General features: G+C 36.9%; 1 long non-coding RNA gene across 8 annotated transcripts in view; it reads left to right on the forward strand.

Annotated features, from left to right (window-relative positions):
* LOC109459344 (uncharacterized) overlaps window positions 1–16,817 on the forward strand; it is a 144,402-nt gene that overhangs the window by 116,390 nt on the left and 11,195 nt on the right. For all 8 annotated transcript variants that reach the window (XR_012491650.2, XR_012491647.2, XR_012491648.2 and 5 more), the window contains 3 exons: window positions 1,642–1,703; window positions 7,226–7,267; window positions 9,405–9,469. This is a non-coding gene — a long non-coding RNA (uncharacterized LOC109459344). The remainder of the gene's footprint in view (window positions 1–1,641; window positions 1,704–7,225; window positions 7,268–9,404; window positions 9,470–16,817) is intronic.

Here is a 16,817-nt window from a genome sequence, read left to right on the forward strand (position 1 = left end):
TTTAGAGCAAAACAGAAGCCAACCAGTTACTTATTTCTCTAGCAAATTTAAGTGTAAGATTTTATTTATATAATTGTCAAGAAGTAGAGATCTTAATTCAGGTATGACCATGTCTTTTTTTCTCTTTCATTTATTGTAAGTAGTTTCATATTCTTGTTTTATATTTGTTTGAATCCATGATCATTTTTTCATCCTATATCCTATGTATCTGACAAACTATTTCATCCCATTTTTCAGTTCTTCCTTTTCTCCACATGGTTTTACAGAATCCCAGAAACACTTTCTCCAGTTAAAATGGTATCACTAGTAGCATTATTTCTAATGTGAATTTGAACTTCTTTCTAGCACACTCTGTGTTGGGTGAATTCTTAAGTGGAGCTATAAAGAATGAATGCTTAGTGTTCAGAAAAGCTTTGCCTATGTCTTTCCATGACCCAAAACAGTTAGGTGAAAAGTTGAAATTCAATTAGTGTCTTGTTTTGTCTGCCTAGTCCCAAACAACATATATGACTATTTTAGAAATTTTATTTTTCGTGGACTTCACTGTGTGTACGTATTTTACGTATGTTGATGGTTGCATTTTTTTTTATATAACTATATAGTAAAAAGTTTTAAGTGAGAAACTGTTTGTTTTTGTTTTTTGTTAAATAGCCATTTCAGAAACAAATGAGGTCAATGGGCATCTTGTTTTAGGGAGTTGGAGTAGTGGGGACTTTGGAGTAAGAGGAAGTCCTATGTCAGAGAGCTCTGTGCACATTTTCCTGAAATACCTCAGCTGTGTGTCAATGTAATCTGTTATTTTAATTAAACATAGTGGTTGCATTTTACTCTTTCTCACATTAAATTATAAAATCAATAACTTACCAATATGGTGAATCTTTATTTTTCAAGGAGTCTTCTTCCTCTCTTCTAGTCTCTAACAATTTGCATTTCATCCTTTCAAAGACCTCAGAAACTATTAGTTTATTGTTAAAAAGCCAACACATTTTTGAAGGTTGTTGCCCATTAGCCAGAGGGGAGGTCCTGAGTCATCCACATGTTCAATAGCTGGCAAAAAGTTCTGACGAAACTCCTGGCCAGATGTGTGTATGCCGGAGCATTCAGGTAAGTCAGGGAAACACGTGATTGGCATCCAGTGAAAAAATGAAGTGGTACACATGATGCAATGTATTTCTGTGCCTGAAATTGAAGCTTCATATTCAAAGGATATGGGGATTTCATTTTTCTTCTCCTTCCCCAGCTGGTGTATTTCAGTTTTGTATCAAATTGTTTCCTGGAGTCACAAAATATTTAGGGAGTACATAAAAAAAAAAGAAAACCTTAGGAATCAAAGGCAAATCACATCACACAACTTCTGTTAGGTGGATTCAGGAAAGCAGGCTCTATCAAAGGCCCAGAGTTAAATTCATCAGCACCAATGTCTTACCATGTTTTGATTTTCCTCTAAATGCAAGAACACTGAACAGTAAACTTTTAACGATTTTGGGTAGGCAAATGCTGAACGCGAAGTGCTCATCTTTTCAATGCCAAGCATATTATCTACGTAAATTGTAAAGGTGAATTTTTAAGGATGAAGATGCAACTTAAATGTTTAAATATTTATTAATTGCTTACATATTTTTATTGCGATTTATTTTTCAGAATGGGGTGTAATTGCTATACCAAAATCCACAAAATGTGAAAGAGTAAAGAAAAGCTATAAGGTGAGAACCAATTATTTTTATTCGAAAGACATAGGTAACAAATGTGAACAGATGTATTCATAAAATATATATGAAAGGATATATAAGAAACTAGAAACTGATTGCCTACGAATCCGGGATACTCTACAGTTTATATTATTGTAGTGTTTGAATTTCTTTCCTTGTACCTGTATATCTCTTTAAAAAAAAAAGAGAGAGAGAGAGAAGTGTGGTACATGTGCAAATATTTTCACTCTGTCTTCATTTCCGTAAAACTGTAAAAGGATGGTCAGTAGGTTCTACGCTCTAGCCATGATGTCCCTTGATTTTGTTTACCTCATAACACTAGCTCCAGTTTGTAAACTCTTTCAAGCTGCCAAATTAATTTCACATCCATTACCTAATTGGTAAGATTGCAAAACTATTACTTTAGCTCTTCTAGTTTTCTTGTCTTTATATGTGATGTCACTTTAACTGCAGGTTTTTTTCCCCATAATACCACACACAAAAACTATGAAAAGCCAATGTAATTTTCTTCAGTAGTCCTTAATGAATGTCCATTTGATACCTTAATATTTTTCTTCCTTAAGTATCAGACCAAGCTCTCACAGAATGATAGGTCTCGGGCTCTTAGAACAGAGACAATTATGATACTCAGGTGTCTATCCTGTTAGTCATATGGAGTTCCCATCCCAATTCTGTCTGATGTTACCTTTGTCTTATCCCACTGGGCCCAAGCCAGAACATTCAATAACTGAGTCTGAGAATAAATGAAAACAGCAGTCAAGATTAAATGGATGGTGTGGAAAGGGAGTGGGCCTAGTGGGTATTAAGAAATTTGTCCCTCCCAGTTTACCCTACCCCCTCTGCTGCTGAGAGGTAAATACCACTACTTTTCCTGTAAATAAATAGAAGACCAGATAAGAAACAAACCAGAATGAAGCTACTCTCTTTCCTTACATTCGGTTCACTGGATTTATCAACAGGCCTTCATTCTCCTTTTTCATTCATGCTCATAGGCTGAATTTCTTTCTAATGGAGGTCATAATTTTGATTTAGCTAAAATCAGTTCAGGCCATTTAATACTGAAACAGGCTTCATGAACAGTGACCTGCTAGGAGTTGGCAGACAGCTGAAACGATGAGCGGTGCTGTTCAGTTCTGCACATTTTGCCTGCCAGCGATTAAGAATATCTTGACCAAATATTGTATGTCAACTGTAATGGAAAGATAAAAAAATATATTAAAAAAAAAAAGAATACCTGGACCAATAACGAGAGGGGAACTAGTTCACTTTTCTTCATTCTTTCTTCCAAGCTAGTTTCTAACCTCAGGAAAGACTCTTATATAGCTACCTAATATTTAATTGGCTACGTAATGTGTCTACATAATATTTAAAGGCAATGGGCCCAGTAGTTAAAGATGAAGGCTTGCCATCAAACAGACCTCCAACTCTGTCCCTTACCACACACAGGACCTTGGGAAAGTTACTTTACCCCTTTAATCATCAGCTTCCTCACTTGTAAACTACATTTGCTGGAAGGAGTAATTCCTTTTTAATGCATAAAGTTCATAGTACAGGGCCTATAAGAGGTAGTCAATAAAAAGTTATTATTATCATTACTAAAACATTTTTAATACTTAACACCCACATGGAAATATGTTGTCTGGTGTTTGAATGAATGCATGTGGGAATGAATTAATGCATTCGAGAAAATATATGGTACGAAAGCGTGCTCTGCAGAGAGTCCAGAATCTGGATTCTGCTTTTGACTGAGCCTCCTATGAACTGGGTCCCCTGTGTGGAGTAGTTGTTCCACCTCTGAGACTTATTTTCCTAATCTTTAAAATCTATCTTACAGGGTTACAAGAGTCTTCAAATATAGGTTATTTTAGGGAGGCAATCCCATGTTTGCACAAAGAAGCGATTTAATTCCTCTTTATCCCCCATATACTCACAGTCAAAGGTTATGTCAACCTTACCTTAGACAAATTAGGTGCCATATCAAACAGATTAAAAAAAATTGTTACTGAAATAAATTTTCAATTAGATGAACATTTTATTTAGAGATGGCAGGTAATAAAGAGATCCTAACAGAATTAAGGTCCATCATTTTTTAGGGAGTATTAGAAAGAAATAGTTAAGGGACATTAGGTGCCTTCTTTCTATCCTTCCCCTCATATGAGAGTTTGAGTTCAGGAACAAGAAATGAAACAGACTTTGCATTTTTCATATTTAGCCAACTGCTCTGGTTTGCATAGTCACAATGTAATTGAAATGACCATTTCTGCAGTTTTACTATTCAGTGCCCTAACTTTGTCCCAGCTAGGAAAAATGAATAGCTGATATTTTGTACTTTGTATTTGTAAATACATTGCAGTATGGAAGACAAAGAATGCCCTAAAGCTTTTAGATATTTTAGAGGTACATCTACTGAACTATTTTATACGTTTCTAGGATTTAAAAAATATTAATTTTACATCTACTAAAATGATAAGACTATATAGTAAAACCATATTGGTTCAAATTTCCCAATTTTGTTTTCTTATGACTACCTCAAAATTTCTCTTGTGTGCTGCTCACTTTTTGAATGCCTCAGTGGATACTTTTGATTGATTAACGTATAACTTGATCAGGTCCTTAATTTGCATTTGTTGCATAAACCTCACCTTGAAAAATAGTGCAAAGAATGTATACAAGTAAGATTGGGAAAAAGGATTGTTAAAACTATTAAAGAAAATAAAATTTAGAAGTGGCTCTTCACATACAAATATTTCACACGTGAAGATATTCTAGGCTCATATTAAAAGGATTCTAGTTCTAGATCTGCTTTCCATGCACTTGAGCTCCAAGGGTCATCTTCAGCATCTGCTCCTGACTGGCGTGGCTCGTGTTGTCTCATACATCGCTCCTGAGCTTTGGTGTTTGCCCTGTTTGCCCCGCCTGCGTTGTACAACCAGGTTTGCAATCTTCCTAAAGCTTCCTTATACTTGTGAAGCTACCCAAGTTTGTGTGCAAGTTGCAGTCTCATTTCTGGTCTATACAGCTTGTGCAGAGAAAGACAGAGATATAATTTTTTTTTCCCAATGGGGAACTCTTAAAGGTTTTCAGGCATGTGAGTAAGATAATCAACTATATATAGGGGGGTAGGATAGAGCCTGGCTGAGGCCAGAGAAACCAACTGAACAGTGTAAGAAAGTATAAAAAAACTTTGAATGATTGCACAGACAAGTAAGAAATAGTTAAGTGTTTAAATAAAGACACTGCTATTTAACCTGTTGTCTGCAACATTTTTAATTCTATCAGTTGGGGAATTGAACAGACCAGATAAGAACATTGTTACTGTTAACTTTGTAACACAACAATAAGTATCTGATAATTTGTAATTCAACAATAAAGTAAGAAAATTCAAAAGCAGTCTCTCAAAATTCATCATCTGGCAGTAATCTCTTCCTCAATGTTTCTCACAGCGCCCTGGACCAATAATACAATAATCTTTAATTTTATTTTGTTGGCACCTAGGAGCCAACTTCTGTTTTCTCTCCACCAACCCTCCTGACCCTGTTCTTACCTCTATGCTAGAACGTACAACCATTTTTCAAGGCCACGGTCCCTTATCTGCAATTCCAAAATCCAGAAAGCTCTGAAAATCAAGTTTATTTTATGATTGGTGCTAAAACTGATTTGGCAACAAATCCTGACCTGAGCTGACATGAAGCTATTTATGTTGTTTCACTGCAGATATGTTGCTGTATTTGTTTATCAGAGGCTGTCCTAGGCTCTTTGAGGAGGTGTTACATATTAAATGTAACATATATTGTCTTACCTTTCTAAAAATCCACAAATAGTGTTGGTTCTGAAGCTCAAGTTATGGTCCACGTGCTTTGGATAAAGATGGGTGGAGCTTCACTGTCACCTACTTGCTAGTCTGTATCCCCCACTAGGTGGAGAGGTCTCTGGACTTAGCCCCCGATTCCTTTATCTGCCTGGTGGGTCTCAACAAATGTTGAACCAAGGAATAAGCAAATGAACATTAGCTTTCAATTTAACATATTTAAATGTATCTATTCTCCTCTGTTCTTAGTTTTTAAATGTTACCACTTTGAGGAAAAAAACAGTCAGAGCTAACAGTCCGTTTTTCTTTCTTTTTTTAACTGAAAACATAAATATTTGGCCAGATTGAAAAATCAGCAACACAACCAAGAATAATACCATGTTTCCTGGTTTTTAAATTTGTTTTTATTACCTAGCTAAGACTAATATTATGAATGCCAGATAACTCAAAGGCCAAGGGAAACAACTTTCTTTAGAATGCTATTGAAATCTTACTAGCTAAAAGATAAAAAAAGAAATCAATATAGGCAAGGATACAGTGAAATGAGCATTCTCAAACAATGCTTGTAGGGGTATGGATTGTTAGAGTCTTGTTAGAAAGCACTTTACAATACAGATCAAGAAGGTTAATAGAATGATGCAAGAATATTTAACACACATTACCTGAGAAACATAAGTTCTTGAGGCCTATCAGTTTGGTTATTTCTTTAGAATGTTCCAGCAAATGAGTTACTTTCTCTGAAAGCAGCCAATATTTAGTTTTGTATGACCTGCTGTGTTAATATATTTGTTTGGTAAGTTTTTAAGACTGTCTTTTGTTTTGACATCCTTTTAAAATGTTACAGCCCCGATCCATCTTGTTTGAACATATTGTATAAGTACAAGGCAGGTTAGTTTCAAAATCTCTCACATTAATGTACTTCGTTGGTTTTGACTACTGTAACCAAAACCAACTGTAATTGTATTACAGTTAGCCTATTAGCCAACTGTAATTGTATTACAATGTAATGTAACTGTATTACAATGTATAGTGATTTTTGAACACCCTCCTAAAACTATGGACAATGCATACATAGAACTTCCACATTGCATTAAAGACAGTTCATGTTGGAAATCAGAAGATACTCTATGGGAAATAAATATGAAGAGGCTTCCACAACCATTGGAGGGGTTGGGAGATGAACAATCATGCCCATCATCTCAGTATGCATTGCCAAGGTGCTTGGTTCTGAGAACTTTCTTGAAAGTCTCTTTCTCTCAAGAATCTCCAGGAAGCTCCTACCAGCTATATAAGCTTGCAGCACTAAAACAAATAATTCCCAAACAGCCACAACTTGGGAGTCTCTGTTTTTCGCAGCCGTCAGCCCCTAAATCCACGGGCCCCTATGCTTTCAGCAGCACTCTGTCAAATCTACTACCTACTGTATAGTTCTGACTCTATTGCTAATTATCATTTCAACAAGCATGAAAATATTTTAATACTGAATGACCAGGAAAGATCTTGTTTTAATTTTTTTGTCTTATAGTTTTCTTCTTTCATTCAATTCTGATAAGACTTTCTACACCTTTTACAAATGTACTCTGCTTCTTTGAAATGACATTTACAAATAAGGTTAACATACAAACTGTTACTTTAATTTGGTGAAGCATATAATCTCTACCTTATAAAATGTTTTGAATGCCTCTGAAATTGCCTTTTCTCCACATAGGCAGAATGAAGTGATATTTTAAGATTTCCTGTGACTTGTAAGGTATGGAAAGTTTGACTGATTTATATTGTGTTCTGACTTCCTGAGGCAGTTTTCCTAAGGCTATTCCATTTTATTCAAACCACGAAACAAAGCTTGTTGTTTTTTTGTTTTTTAATCAAAATTCAGTCTAGAACTGTTTATTTCAGTTTTGTTTTTTTGCCTCTTAAGCTGAATTTCTATGGAATGTTATAGTAGAAATTTTATTTTATAAAAATTTCTGTTAGAGGGATGAGTCTGGAAGCATTTGAGAAAAAGAATTCCCAGCTTTATTTTCAAAATTACTTTTAAAAATAAATACGTTTACTATTTAACATATTTGCTGTTGTGTAGTTGCATTTTTGTCTATACCACATAATTTAAGATTTTATTATCTGTTGTCTACTCTAATAATGTTTGTGAAAGTCATGTCTTCTGCAATAATAGTGTTTTTTCTTTGGGACAAGAATCATATTTTATAGTTCTGTATTCCTAAGCCTGTACTATAGTGTTAGACCTGTAGTATGTAGTATGATAAATTGGTGTTTATGTTATATTATTTTAATTTAATTCTTATAATTTAGTCTTACTTGCCTTCCTTAGCCACACTTTATAGATGCAATACAGATTTTTCCTATGGCCTAGCTTAGTATTCAGTAGCATTACTGGATGTTTGTACATGGGTCTTTCTGATTTGAATCTTTCCCCTAAGAATTAGAACAGAAATGGGGAAATTTAGTCTTTCTGAAAAGATCTGTCATCTGTGTTTTTCATGGCTTTTTATTAATATACTGTAAAGGCTCTAGAACCAGAATGCATGGGTTCAGATCCTAGTTTTGCCACTTATTAGGTCTGTGTGTTCACAGGGAAACATTCTGTGCCTCAGTTCCCTTAGTCTCAAAAAAGGGCTCACAATCATAATAACTGCTCAATAGCATTGGTGTGAGGATTAAATGAGTTTGCTCCTGCAAGCAAATAGAACAGTTCTTAGTACATAGTAACTGAGCAATAAATGTTAGCTGTTACTGTATTTTTATTTTTATTTAGTAGTTTTTATTCTTTGCTAATTTTCTTAATGATTAATGATTGCACTAAAGCCTTTTGAAGCAACCACATTTTGAAAACTATGTAAGCAGAGATAGCTTTCACCAACAAGCTTGTTTCAGAGCTGCTTCCTGGGGGTTAAAGAAAAGGCAGGAACATTTTGTTTTTCCAGTGCCAGCAATTAATCCTTCCATTCTTCTTCAGTAAAAATTTTAAACTATGTTAAAGATACTGCTTTGGACTAAACGTATATGTCCACTCCCCTCATCCCCAAATTCATACATTGAAGCCTAATCCCATTGTGAAGTATTTGGAGGTAGAGCCTTTGCAAGATACTTGGGTCATGAGGGTGGAGCCCTCATGAATGGGACTAGTGCTCTTATAACAAGAAACACGAGAGATGATCTCTCTATCTCTCCACCCTGTGAAGCTATATAGCAAGGTGTTCATCTGCAAACCTGGAAGATGGCTCTCACCAGCAACCAAACCAGACAGCATCTTGATCTTGGATGTCCCAGCCTCCAGAACTATGAGAAATAAATTTCTGTTGTTTAAACCACCCAGTCGCTAGTATTTTTGTTATAGCAGCCTGAACGGACTAAGACAGATATTAATTTGAATAAATACGCAGCCTATAGCTTTGAAGATTTCGCAGTAACTGTCAGAAACACAAGTAATGTCTCTCTTGAGTGGGTTATAATGTGATGTGGAATGTGTTGTTATAGTCATATGATCAATACGACAGAGCAACCAGCTACCTGGAAAAGTCAAGGAAATCTTCCCTGAACAATTGACTTTTACATGAGTTGAGTCTTGAAGGTTGAATAGAAATGTACTAGGCAAAGATGGGAGAGGTCATACCAGACAGAAACTGGCACATGCAAAGGCACAGAGTCATGGAACAGCCTGGAAGCCTGAGGAACTATTAGAAGTTTAGACCTGCTGGAGCTCATAATACACCATAGGTGTATGGGAAAAGAGGCTTGAAAAGTGGGTGGAGTTACATTGAGGAGGGTTTCTATTTTTTGTATGTCAAGACAAAGAATTTATATTTTATTCTATAAGTAAGTGGGAGCCAGTTGTAAAACCATTTTTCAGTTGTGATTTTTTTTTTAAGCAAGAAGAAAACATGACCAGCAAAAGAGTGATACCATCAAGAAGACAGCTTAGTGTCAGGAAGAGGTAAGTTTAAATGCCAGCTCCAGTACTTAGCAGCACATTTTCTAGAATAAATTGTTTAATAGTCCTTAATTTCCTCATGTAGAAATACCACAGTAATACAACTCTGCTGCATATAGGTGTTGCATTAAAGGAAGTAATGTATTTTAAATGCTTGACATGGTACTTGGCATAGAGTTGACACTTGAAAAGGTTCCTCTCCCCTCGCTATGTAGAAAGATCTCTCTGAAGGCAGTGAAGAAGATAGACTAGAATAGATGGATAAACAGTGAGGAGTCCAGACCAGAAGGGCATAGACTTTACTATAGAACTGGGAATGGTGAAGAAAGGTGAGATTTAAAAGTCATTTCTCTTCTGAGGTAAAGATGTTGTAGCTATTGGAAGTAGCCAGTAAAAGAGGGAAATTGAGACTGACATTGAGATTTTTAGTTTAGGAGGTTTGAACCACCTTCTGTGTTTTAGACATCATCCTAGGTACTGTGGATGGATAAGACACATCTTCTTCCTTGAGGTTCTCAAAATCTATCTGAGAGACAGACACTTACATGAATAGATATAACGATTTATATTCTAGGTTGGTTTTTGTAGCAGCATCACCTTTCACATCTTTTACAAATGGGAGGAATAATTTATTGTGGACACTTGTCTGAACTATTGTTGAATTATGTAAACACTATCAGATTCCAGATTTTCTTTTGATTAATTGTAGTCAGCGTGTATTTTCAGCATTGAATTTTCCATATCAGTTTTTTATCCTTTATACATAATAGCTCAAACATATATACTTGCATAATTTTTACAGAATACAATTAGAGGCATCTCATTAAGATTTAAAAGAAGTATTCCAGTCACAATGGCAGAGTAGTTAAATGCTATGCTCACCTCATCCCACGACCACATCAAAATTACAACTACAGAGCAACCATCACTGAGAATCACCTGAAGTCTAGCTGAATGGAAGTCGTACAACTAAGGACATGCAGAAGAAGCCATGTTGAGACTGGTAGAAGGAGCGGAGATGCAGAACAGATTGGTCCCACATCCACGTGTGATGGTTAAAAATCAGGAGGGTTATCTCATTTGAAGAGCTCTCCCCTGAAGAGTGCAGGGTCCCAGCTCCTCACCAGACTCCCCCAACCCAGGATTCCAGTGTTGGGAAGACAAGTCCCCATAACTTCTCACTTTGAAAATCAGCAGAGACTGTGGCTGTGAGATGGAGGGTGGCTAGAGTCCCGGACACACCTCTTAAAGGGCCTGGTCATGGACTTATTCACTGACAGACTCACCCACTCTGAGCTTCAGCACTGAGGAAGCGGCTCAAAATGCATCAAGGACATATGGGAAGGAAGTGAATTGTCTGGTTTCAGGGTGAGGGCTGGAGGGGCCTCTTTCTCCCAGATAGAAATGGTGGCAGAAGGCATTGTTCTTTTGTTGACCCGTCCTACCATCCAGCCTTCACACACAGGTGGGCACCATACCTGCGTCTCCATCAACCTAGCTGACACTGTTCATCCCACCCTATTGATTCCTTAAGACCCGACCCCCCCAGGCCACTTCCAGTGGCTTTTCCATACAAACAGCTTGTCTTGGCTCATTCTACTGACTTTTCTAAAATCTCTCAAAGCTTCACAAATCCAAACAAGCAGCACCTGGCTTCAGTGTGCCCCATATCCCTTGCTTAGCCCTCCACAGTCCAGCACTAGTGGCAGCCAACCTCAATTCACAGCTGAACCTCTCCCAGGCACCTTCAAGCTCAGCACAAGTGGCAACCATCTGTAGAACATTTTATAGCTCATACCAAGTAGCTCCAGGTAGGGCACAGGCAGCGGCTGACCTTGGCCTGCACCAGAGCCCCTTCCAAGGGGTCCCAGAACCAATACACCTGGTGGCCAGCTTCAAACCACATCAAAACACCAAAAAGCAAAAAAATCCAAAAATAATCAGGACAGTCTAAGAGGCCTCTGGGAAAACATTAAGCATACTAACATTTGCCTCATAGAGGTACCAGAAGGAAAAGAGAGAGAGAGCAAGGAATTGAAAACATATTTGAAGAAATAATGACAGAAAACTTCCCTAATCTGATGAAGGAAATAGACACACAAGCCCAGAAAGCACGGAGATGAACTCAAAATGAACTCAAGCAGGCCCACACCAAGACACATCATAATTAAAATGCCAAAGGTTAAAGACAAAGAGAATCTTAAAAGAAGCAAGGGAAAAGCAGTTAGTTGCCTACAAAGAAGCTCCAATAAGACTGTCAGCTGATTTCTGAACGGAAACTTTTCAGGCCAGAAGGGATTGGCAGGAAATATTCGAAGTGATGAAAAGTTGGACCTGCAACCAAGATTACTCTACCCAGCAAAGCTATCATTGAGAATCAAAGAACAGATAAAGAGTTTCCCAGACAAGAAAAAGCTAAAGGAGTTCATCAACACCAAACCAGTATTATAAGAAATGTTAAAGGGACTTCTTTAAGAGGAGGGGGGAGAGGAAACAATAAAAAATATGAATAATACAACAGCAATAACTACATATCCATCAACAATTACTTGAAATGTAAATGGATTAAATGCTCCAAACGAAAGACATAAAGTGGCTGAATGGATAAGAAAACAAGACCCTTACATATGCTGCCTACAAGATACTCACTTCATATTGAAAGATACAAACAGACTGAAAGTAAAGGATGGGAAAAGATATTTCATGAAAATGGAAAAAACAAACAAACAAAAGCTGGGGTAACAATATTATACCAGACAAAATAGACTTCAAAACAAAGGCTATAACAAGAGACACAGAAGGACCATGTACTCCCACTTCTGGGTATTTATCCAAAGAAACCCTTTGAATAAAAACTACTTTGAAGGGACTTGTGCATCCACATGTTTATTGCAGCATTGTTTACAATGGCCAAGATATGGAAGCAACCTTAATGTCTATCAATAGTTCAATGCATGAAGAAGAAATTGATACATATATATAATGGAACATTACTCACCCATAAAAATAATGATATCTTGCCATCTGCAACAATATGGATGGACCTAGAGGATATTATGCTAAGCAAAATAAGTCAGACAGAAGGACAAATACCATATGATTTCACTTATATGTGGGATCTAAAAAATAAAATCAACAAAACAGAATTAGACTCATGTGTACAGAGAACATTTTGATGGTTGTCAGATGAGAGGGCGTTGGGAGAGTGGGTGAAAAGGGGGAAGGGACTAAGAAGTACAAATTGGTAGTTACAAAATAGTCATGGCATGTAAAGTACAGTATAAGGAATACTCATATAGTCAATAATATTGTAATAATTATGTATAGTTTCAGATAGGTTCTAGATTTATTGGGGTGAGCACGTCATAGAGTGTATAATGTCCAATCACTATGCCGTATGCCTGAAACTAATATTGTACGTCAGCAGTAATTGAAAACTAAAAAAAATTATTCTGAAAAGAATTCCAAGAAATAATTGTATCACTGAAAAAAAATGTCAGAGAAGCACTTTAAGTCCTGCAAGCAAGGTCTTATAATCATAAATCTCAGAACATACCAATTCTTTAAATGACATAAAGTTGACAAGAAATAGAAAGAACCGTTAAGAAAATAAAAAAGAAAAAGCTCAAGTTCAGTGACACATAAAGAAATGAGACATTTCCAGAGCTGTCTGTTCTTCTCATTAGTAATTTACTTCCTTGTAGACTGACTAATACATAGCATTTTCAGTTAATTGTACTTTTTAAAACTTTCTGTAGTAATGTTATCACTGTGACATATATACCCTGAGTACACCTTTTAGTATTAACCCTTTTGGGTTTGACAGTAGTTTCAGTTTCTTCATGTTCTTTTGCCTAGCACCCTCAAAAGTAAATCTGTCATCTGTCTCTAAATTTGTCATCTTTTTTATATGTTATTGACCCATCTTCATATATTATGTTCTCTTAATCTTAACAGTCTGAATTAAATAAAAAATTCACATTTGGATCTTATTTGAAGTACTCATCAAAACTCTAATTCCAGCTGAAGATTTTTTTAAAAGCATGTAACTAACAGTGGTGGAGTTAGAAGAGAGGTCTGATGATTCACAGTCCTGGGTGAAGTGTTTCAATTGGAAGAATATGGAGACAGAAGACACACAGTAAAAGGAGACAAAGGAGGAAGTGGAGCCCCCAAAAATGAGAGCTATAGAGGAATGGAAGTGGGGTGCTATATGTATGTATGTCTTTAAGAAGGTGACAGAATTTTGAAAATACATGCCAGTGAAAGGATGGAGGTAAATGACTAACAATCAACTGTCATGGTAACCCATAAAGAAAGCAGGGTGGAACAGATATTGTTTTCCCAGAGAAAATTTAAGCTCCAAAGGCTCAAATAAGATTTCTTGGATAAAGGAAAATACTTTATAAAGGTGGATACTTGAAGGGACACAAAAGGGGCTTCTGGCAATGTTCTTTCTATTTCTAGACCTGATTAGTGGTCCCGTATTCATTTTGTGGTAATTCATTGTATAGTACACTAAGGCTTTAGGCACTTTTCCCTATAGGTATTATGTTTCAATTAAAAAGAAAATATTTGACTTCTAGCTTATTAAATTCTACTCTGTTTTTGAGCACATCACAGATTACCTAAGTCCCTTTGTTATTTGTGTCTTTCTGAAGAGATTTGGTGTTTTTCTTCTAATTCAAATCAATTCAGCCAACATTTATTGAATGTCTGAAAATGCCAGGTACAAAAGATAAAGAAAACCTGCTATCAAGAAGCTCACAGTCTTATGGGGAAATGTAATGCAGGGAGATTAGAACAACACCTCAGGTATGTAAATGGTTTTATGGTAAAAATGTTAAAAACAGGAGTAGCATGGAAGAAATAAAGGAAGACTTTGTTCAGGAGGTGTTTTTTGAGTCAATGAATCAATTCATACTAGTATAGTAGAAAGCTCATAAGGTAGGAAAAGGCATTTCAGACATAGGCAAAAGCATAGTTCTCTCTCTCTCTCTCTCTCTCACACACACACACACACACACACACACACACACACACACACACCACTACTTATAAACTACAAGTAGGTCAGTGTTGTGTGAGTGGAGAAGACAGGAACAGGACTTATTTAAAACCTTAGGAGACCCTAAGTAATGACAAGGTAATGCTCTTCTCTATCTCCTATATATAAAACCACATAAAAAGCAATCCTAAAGTGTAATGCAATGTAGGAAAATCCAACAAAGTTCTAACTTTTCTAAGATTAGTATTTGAAACATTTTCAATAGCAAACATAAAAAAGTATTTTCCTAATATGTTTCTCTTTTTTAAGGTATATTAAGAACTTACAGCTAAAAGCCAAACCCTAATAACAATCATAGCTAACTTATATTGATGTCTTACTATATTCCAGGAGCTATGACAAACCCTGTACATAGATTATATCACCAAATCCTCCTAGTAGCATTATGGGGAAGATACTATTATTGCTACTATAATTATTACAGGTACTAGATCATTACAGATAATTATTACAGATAAAGAAATTGAGGCTTAAGGAGATGAATTAATTATCCAATGTCACACAGCTAGAATGTGGTTCAGCTGAGACTGATGGACTCTGCAGTCTAATTATAGAGCCTCGATGAAGTTTTTCCCTCAACATCATGCAGCAACGAGTCTTCATATGGGAGAATGCCAAAATGGACGTGTTCATAATAGCAGTTGTTCCTTGCAGTTCTCTTTAAACCTTGGATTTGTTCGTTTATTAGTCAATGTTAATTAAGTACCATTGTGACAACAACGAAGTAGGAATCGAGGATCCGGGGTGAATACCACTGAAGCTACCTCTGTGCTCGTGGAATTGCCACTGCAAGGAAAAGCAGAAAGAATGACCGATCACAGTGAGGTATGATAAGGATTATGACAAGATGGCACTAAAGCAATGTGGGGAGTGTGACCTGTTAGGGAAGCCAACGTGTTAGCGAATGTGGGAGGCTGTCTCTGAAGATGTGAGAATTCCACTGAGACCTGAGGGAGGGGCAGGAATGACGTCGGTGAAGTGGAGGAAAAGAGACTTTCACGCAAGTTAAATGCCAAGGTGAGATGGACATACAAATGCCCCACAAAGATTTCCCTTTAAGGAAGGGTTCACTGTCCCAGGTGCTGGCAGTGCCGGCCATCTGTCTGGTGTTGCCTCAGCTACAGAGAGATGCCTCACCGGAGGTCGGTACATACCGGCCAACTCTGATGGGCTATTTCAGTTTCCCAGAACCCAGCACGGTGGGCTGAGGCTGTCAGGCTTGCATCACAGCTTGATTTCTCCCTCTTCCCAATCCTGCTTCCGCCCCCTCCCTTCCATGGGTGTTGCTCTCAAGAGCACTCCCTAATAAACATCCTGAACACTGAACTGTGCCGGCGTCTGCTTCCTGGAGAAACCAAACTGCACTGCAACATGACAAGGCTTTGATGAGTTAAGGTAGAGCAGGCATTCAGAACGCTGTAGATTGAGTAGGAGACAGAGGTGGGCTGAGGCTGAAAGGTGGACCAGGGCCAAATCCTGAAGCAGCTGGAAAACTTGCTAAGCAATTTTCCTAAAGGCAGTGGTGAGTCTGAAGCCATTGTATGATTTTAAGCAGAAACATGATCAGACTTGCAGGTTTGTTACTTTGGCTGTAGTATACGATAGATAGCAAGAGTGCCCTCAACACCAAACTCCTATCTTTGGAAAAACTTTTTCCTTCTTTTCAGTATTAATGATCGGGAGAAGGTACCAAACTGTCTTTCCTGTCCTTGAATCATTGCTTTTCATTCTCCAACCTTGTCAATAAAAGCTACCAAATCAGTTCCAGGGTTTATGCAGCTACAGTCCTATGAAATGTTATCTAGTATTAGCTTCTTGAGAGACCATTGGAAACAGTGTTCTATGAGGCCTTGGAAAGTTATTTGTTCTGTGGTGATGAAAACAAACTGTTCAGTATTGCTAGGAAAGTTTAAAGTGATAAGTCACTAGACACATGACCTCCAGATACAACATCAAAAGAAGACCTGTCTTCCTCCAATCATATGTTTGTGGTTTTATTTTTATTTTTCACCATCATTCCCATATACATGTATCATATAGTAGTTATATTACGACAGTTCATTTGTCAGGAATAATTTGACAAGCCAACATTGGATTTTTTTAAAGCTTTCTTGAGGTATAATTAGCATAAAATAAACTGCGTATATTTAAAGTATGCAATTTTGATACGTTTAAACCTATGTATACATCTGTGAAACCATCGACGTGATCAAGATAACAAATATTTCTAGCACCCAAAAAGTTTCTTTGTGTCCCTTTCTCCCAGGCAACAACTGATCCACT

This window comes from Rhinolophus sinicus, chromosome 7 (genome assembly GCF_057876585.1).
Source record: "Rhinolophus sinicus isolate RSI-liver-muscle chromosome 7, RSI-T2T, whole genome shotgun sequence".
NCBI classification, from domain to species: Eukaryota; Metazoa; Chordata; class Mammalia; order Chiroptera; family Rhinolophidae; genus Rhinolophus; species Rhinolophus sinicus.